At 40.1% G+C, this 7,500-nt stretch overlaps 1 protein-coding gene across 9 annotated transcripts in view; it reads left to right on the top strand.

Moving 5' to 3' along the window:
* The window catches only part of LOC129847119 (calcium uptake protein 3, mitochondrial-like), a 49,309-nt gene that overhangs the window by 17,417 nt on the left and 24,392 nt on the right, over nt 1–7,500 (top strand). The window lies entirely within an intron of this gene.

Raw genomic sequence — 7,500 nt, 5'->3', positions numbered from 1 at the left:
TACACACATACACACACCTCAGCCCCACACATACACACACCTCACCCCCACACCACTCTTTTAATCTTGCCAGTGTACATCAGCACGGCCCCACCAAAAAACAGAGAAAGGAGGAAAGGAAAGGGGAGGAGAGGAAAGAGAGAAGGAAAGGAGAGGATAGAGGGAAGGAAAGGAGAGGAAAGGAGAGGAAAGAGGGAAGGAGATAAAAGGAAATTAAAAAAGGAGTGATCAGGGAACGAAGGTGTGGTTGAGGAGGAAGACAATGTGGAGACACGTCTCTGTTGTGTTTGTTCCCGGTGATGTCGGGACACGCTTCCTTTGGGGCTCGGTGACGGCCGAGGACAGTTTCAATCCCCGGAATGGCGTCGGATTACTGTTGCCGACGGAGACCTTTGCCGTGCGCATGAGTCGGTGCTGGGCGGCAGACTCTGGAATGTTTCCATGTGTTGTCCCAGCACATTTTATTTGGGTTGTCATGTCAAGAAGAGAGAGAGAGTGTGTGGGTGGGTGCGTGCGTACGGTATTGGTGAGTCGCGTCTGGAATCCAGTGATGCTCTCTCTCTCACTGCAGTGCACAGTACAAACTCGTCAGAGAAAGTAGGCTTTCAAAGTGGGACAGTTAAGTTGGCCTTCCACTTCCAAAAGGCATATAGGAAACAAAACCTTTTCAATATGGGACTGCTGATCAAAGTGTAATGTAATATACAAGATTATACCATATTATCAGAATGTAATATACAAGATGATACCATATTATCAGAATATAATATACAAGATGATACCATATTATCAGAATGTAATATACAAGATGATACCATATTATCAGAATGTAATATACAAGATGATACCATATTATCAGAATGTAATATACAAGATGATACCATATTATCAGAATGTAATATACAAGATGATACCATATTATCAGAATGTAATATACAAGATGATACCATATTATCAGAATGTAATATACAAGATGATACCATATTATCAGGCTCAGTTTGTTGATCGGATCATGAAGTCTGGGAAACCTCCTGGCTGAAGTTGTGAAAAAAGGCTCAGATTACAAGAGTTCATCTGGTAAGGTGTTCTTTGGTTTCCCAGACTTGTGACATTGACAGAAAAAACAAGGATGCGGCGAAAAAAGAGGAGTACGAAAAATGTATGAGGTCACTACTGTAAGAGGCTCTGGATAAGAGTGCCTGCTAAATGACTAAACATTAAAATGTATGAGGTCACTACTGTAAGAGGCTCTGGATAAGAGTGCCTGCTAAATGACTAAACATTCAAATGTATGAGGTCACTACTGTAAGAGGCTCTGGATAAGAGTGCCTGCTAAATGACTAAACATTAAAATGTATGAGGTCACTACTGTAAGAGGCTCTGGATAAGAGTGCCTGCTAAATGACTAAACATTAAAATGTATGAGGTCACTACTGTAAGAGGCTCTGGATAAGAGTGCCTGCTAAATGACTAAACATTAAAATGTATGAGGTCACTACTGTAAGAGGCTCTGGATAAGAGTGCCTGCTAAATGACTAAACATTAAAATGTATGAGGTCACTACTGTAAGAGGCTCTGGATAAGAGTGCCTGCTAAATGACTAAACATTAAAATGTATGAGGTCACTACTGTAAGAGGCTCTGGATAAGAGTGCCTGCTAAATGACTAAACATTAAAATGTATGAGGTCACTACTGTAAGAGGCTCTGGATAAGAGTGCCTGCTAAATGACTAAACATTAAAATGTATGAGGTCACTACTGTAAGAGGCTCTGGATAAGAGTGCCTGCTAAATGACTAAACATTAAAATGTATGAGGTCACTACTGTAAGAGGCTCTGGATAAGAGTGCCTGCTAAATGACTAAACATTAAAATGTATGAGGTCACTACTGTAAGAGGCTCTGGATAAGAGTGCCTGCTAAATGACTAAACATTAAAATGTATGAGGTCACTACTGTAAGAGGCTCTGGATAAGAGTGCCTGCTAAATGACTAAACATTAAAATGTATGAGGTCACTACTGTAAGAGGCTCTGGATAAGAGTGCCTGCTAAATGACTAAACATTAAAATGTATGAGGTCACTACTGTAAGAGGCTCTGGATAAGAGTGCCTGCTAAATGACTAAACATTAAAATGTATGAGGTCACTACTGTAAGAGGCTCTGGATAAGAGTGCCTGCTAAATGACTAAACATTAAAATGTATGAGGTCACTACTGTAAGAGGCTCTGGATAAGAGTGCCTGCTAAATGACTAAACATTAAAATGTATGAGGTCACTACTGTAAGAGGCTCTGGATAAGAGTGCCTGCTAAATGACTAAACATTAAAATGTATGAGGTCACTACTGTAAGAGGCTCTGGATAAGAGTGCCTGCTAAATGACTAAACATTAAAATGTATGAGGTCACTACTGTAAGAGGCTCTGGATAAGAGTGCCTGCTAAATGACTAAACATTAAAATGTATGAGGTCACTACTGTAAGAGGCTCTGGATAAGAGTGCCTGCTAAATGACTAAACATTAAAATGTATAAAGTCACTACTGTAAGAGGCTCTGGATAAGAGTGTCTGCTAAATGACTAAACATTAAAATGTATAAAGTCACTACTGTAAGAGGCTCTGGATAAGAGTGTCTGCTAAATGACTAAACATTCAAATGTATGAGGTCACTACTGTAAGAGGCTCTGGATAAGAGTGTCTGCTAAATGACTAAACATTAAAATGTATGAGGTCACTACTGTAAGAGGCTCTGGATAAGAGTGCCTGCTAAATGACTAAACATTAAAATGTATGAGGTCACTACTGTAAGAGGCTCTGGATAAGAGTGCCTGCTAAATGACTAAACATTAAAATGTATGAGGTCACTACTGTAAGAGGCTCTGGATAAGAGTGTCTGCTAAATGACTAAACATTAAAATGTATGAGGTCACTACTGTAAGAGGCTCTGGATAAGAGTGCCTGCTAAATGACTAAACATTAAAATGTATGAGGTCACTACTGTAAGAGGCTCTGGATAAGAGTGCCTGCTAAATGACTAAACATTAAAATGTATGAGGTCACTACTGTAAGAGGCTCTGGATAAGAGTGTCTGCTAAATGACTAAACATTAAAATGTATGAGGTCACTACTGTAAGAGGCTCTGGATAAGAGTGCCTGCTAAATGACTAAACATTAAAATGTATAAAGTCACTACTGTAAGAGGCTCTGGATAAGAGTGTCTGCTAAATGACTAAACATTCAAATGTATGAGGTCACTACTGTAAGAGGCTCTGGATAAGAGTGCCTGCTAAATGACTAAACATTAAAATGTATGAGGTCACTACTGTAAGAGGCTCTGGATAAGAGTGCCTGCTAAATGACTAAACATTAAAATGTATGAGGTCACTACTGTAAGAGGCTCTGGATAAGAGTGCCTGCTAAATGACTAAACATTAAAATGTATGAAGTCACTACTGTAAGAGGCTCTGGATAAGAGTGCCTGCTAAATGACTAAACATTAAAATGTATGAGGTCACTACTGTAAGAGGCTCTGGATAAGAGTGCCTGCTAAATGACTAAACATTAAAATGTATGAGGTCACTACTGTAAGAGGCTCTGGATAAGAGTGCCTGCTAAATGACTAAACATTAAAATGTATGAGGTCACTACTGTAAGAGGCTCTGGATAAGAGTGCCTGCTAAATGACTAAACATTAAAATGTATGAGGTCACTACTGTAAGAGGCTCTGGATAAGAGTGCCTGCTAAATGACTAAACATTAAAATGTATGAGGTCACTACTGTAAGAGGCTCTGGATAAGAGTGCCTACTAAATGACTAAACATTAAAATGTATGAAGTCACTGCTGTAAGAGGCTCTGGATAAGAGTGTCTGCTAAATGACTAAACATTAAAATGTAGGAAGTCACTACTGTAAGAGGCTCTGGATAAGAGTGCCTGCTAAATGACTAAACATTAAAATGTATGAAGTCACTGCTGTAAGAGGCTCTGGATAAGAGTGTCTGCTAAATGACTAAACATTAAAATGTAGGAAGTCACTACTGTAAGAGGCTCTGGATAAGAGTGCCTGCTAAATGACTAAACATTAAAATGTATGAGGTCACTACTGTAAGAGGCTCTGGATAAGAGTGCCTGCTAAATGACTAAACATTAAAATGTATGAGGTCACTACTGTAAGAGGCTCTGGATAAGAGTGCCTGCTAAATGACTAAACATTAAAATGTATGAGGTCACTACTGTAAGAGGCTCTGGATAAGAGTGTCTGCTAAATGACTAAACATTAAAATGTATGAGGTCACTACTGTAAGAGGCTCTGGATAAGAGTGCCTGCTAAATGACTAAACATTTAAATGTATAAAGTCACTACTGTAAGAGGCTCTGGATAAGAGTGCCTGCTAAATGACTAAACATTAAAATGTATGAGGTCACTACTGTAAGAGGCTCTGGATAAGAGTGCCTGCTAAATGACTAAACATTAAAATGTATGAGGTCACTACTGTAAGAGGCTCTGGATAAGAGTGCCTGCTAAATGACTAAACATTAAAATGTATGAGGTCACTACTGTAAGAGGCTCTGGATAAGAGTGCCTGCTAAATGACTAAACATTTAAATGTATGAAGTCACTACTGTAAGAGGCTCTGGATAAGAGTGCCTGCTAAATGACTAAACATTAAAATGTATGAGGTCACTACTGTAAGAGGCTCTGGATAAGAGTGCCTGCTAAATGACTAAACATTAAAATGTATGAGGTCACTACTGTAAGAGGCTCTGGATAAGAGTGCCTGCTAAATGACTAAACATTAAAATGTATGAGGTCACTACTGTAAGAGGCTCTGGATAAGAGTGCCTGCTAAATGACTAAACATTAAAATGTATGAGGTCACTACTGTAAGAGGCTCTGGATAAGAGTGCCTGCTAAATGACTAAACATTAAAATGTATGAAGTCACTACTGTAAGAGGCTCTGGATAAGAGTGCCTGCTAAATGACTAAACATTAAAATGTATGAGGTCACTACTGTAAGAGGCTCTGGATAAGAGTGCCTGCTAAATGACTAAACATTAAAATGTATGAGGTCACTACTGTAAGAGGCTCTGGATAAGAGTGCCTGCTAAATGACTAAACATTAAAATGTATGAGGTCACTACTGTAAGAGGCTCTGGATAAGAGTGCCTGCTAAATGACTAAACATTAAAATGTATGAGGTCACTACTGTAAGAGGCTCTGGATAAGAGTGCCTGCTAAATGACTAAACATTAAAATGTATGAGGTCACTACTGTAAGAGGCTCTGGATAAGAGTGCCTACTAAATGACTAAACATTAAAATGTATGAAGTCACTGCTGTAAGAGGCTCTGGATAAGAGTGTCTGCTAAATGACTAAACATTAAAATGTAGGAAGTCACTACTGTAAGAGGCTCTGGATAAGAGTGCCTGCTAAATGACTAAACATTAAAATGTATGAAGTCACTGCTGTAAGAGGCTCTGGATAAGAGTGTCTGCTAAATGACTAAACATTAAAGTGTAGGAAGTCACTACTGTAAGAGGCTCTGGATAAGAGTGCCTGCTAAATGACTAAACATTAAAATGTATGAGGTCACTACTGTAAGAGGCTCTGGATAAGAGTGCCTGCTAAATGACTAAACATTAAAATGTATGAGGTCACTACTGTAAGAGGCTCTGGATAAGAGTGCCTGCTAAATGACTAAACATTAAAATGTATGAGGTCACTACTGTAAGAGGCTCTGGATAAGAGTGCCTGCTAAATGACTAAACATTAAAATGTATGAGGTCACTACTGTAAGAGGCTCTGGATAAGAGTGCCTGCTAAATGACTAAACATTTAAATGTATAAAGTCACTACTGTAAGAGGCTCTGGATAAGAGTGCCTGCTAAATGACTAAACATTAAAATGTATGAGGTCACTACTGTAAGAGGCTCTGGATAAGAGTGCCTGCTAAATGACTAAACATTAAAATGTATGAGGTCACTACTGTAAGAGGCTCTGGATAAGAGTGCCTGCTAAATGACTAAACATTAAAATGTATGAGGTCACTACTGTAAGAGGCTCTGGATAAGAGTGCCTGCTAAATGACTAAACATTTAAATGTATGAAGTCACTACTGTAAGAGGCTCTGGATAAGAGTGCCTGCTAAATGACTAAACATTAAAATGTATGAGGTCACTACTGTAAGAGGCTCTGGATAAGAGTGCCTGCTAAATGACTAAACATTAAAATGTATGAGGTCACTACTGTAAGAGGCTCTGGATAAGAGTGCCTGCTAAATGACTAAACATTAAAATGTATGAGGTCACTACTGTAAGAGGCTCTGGATAAGAGTGCCTGCTAAATGACTAAACATTAAAATATATGAGGTCACTACTGTAAGAGGCTCTGGATAAGAGTGCCTGCTAAATGACTAAACATTTAAATGTATGAAGTCACTACTGTAAGAGGCTCTGGATAAGAGTGCCTGCTAAATGACTAAACATTAAAATGTATGAGGTCACTACTGTAAGAGGCTCTGGATAAGAGTGCCTGCTAAATGACTAAACATTAAAATGTATGAGGTCACTACTGTAAGAGGCTCTGGATAAGAGTGCCTGCTAAATGACTAAACATTAAAATGTATGAGGTCACTACTGTAAGAGGCTCTGGATAAGAGTGCCTGCTAAATGACTAAACATTCAAATGTACACATTTTGATAAACAATAGGAGGTTAAACTAGTAGAATAAAGACAGCAGATAGTTGCAGTTCAAATACGTTATTGAGTTGGCCTCTCCTCGTGGGAGACAAGCCAAGCAAATCACCTACTGCCAAAGTTGTTATCAGCTGTATTGAGTATTTGAGTAAGCCTGGGACAGGGAGCATCCATCCCTAGTGTGAGGTCCAGGGCAGGGGGCAGCGGTAGCTCCACTAAGCTGAGGTATCATGTTCCCCCTCCTCTCCCCTTCCTGAAGCAGGGAGTCTCTCTCCCGTAACACTCAGTGCAGTCACCCTGAACTATCAGTGGACAGACAGGCTACTGTCTTCCTCTCCAAACAAAAACCTGGTGGAAGAGGGAATGCTTTCAGCCGCCGTGTAACAGACCAACACACACATATAGAGAAACATGAGCACACACACACACACACACACACACACACACACACACACACACACACACACACACACACACACACACACACACACACACACACACACACACACACAGAGAGAGAAACATGAGCATACACACACTCCCCTTCCAGCAACTAGGCCACAGCAGCGGTCCTCCATCTCTCTGGGCCATGCCTGTGTTTCCACTTGCCCCGACAAAGAGGAGCAGAGGGGACATCATCCTAAATGGACCACATCCTCAGGCTGATCATCCCCTCAACGCTTTACACCTTGCTTCTCCAAACCCAACACGGCTGGTTGTGATCCCTTCCCCCCCCCCCCCCCCCCCCACCGTGTGTGTATGTGTATATGCATTGGGTGTGTACATGTTTCTGTGCGTGTGTGTGT

Source organism: Salvelinus fontinalis, unplaced genomic scaffold, assembly GCF_029448725.1.
Source record: "Salvelinus fontinalis isolate EN_2023a unplaced genomic scaffold, ASM2944872v1 scaffold_0713, whole genome shotgun sequence".
Classification (NCBI taxonomy): Eukaryota; Metazoa; Chordata; class Actinopteri; order Salmoniformes; family Salmonidae; genus Salvelinus; species Salvelinus fontinalis.
The sequence above is the reverse complement of the archived record's forward strand: the minus strand, read 5'-3'. Positions and strand labels throughout refer to the sequence as shown.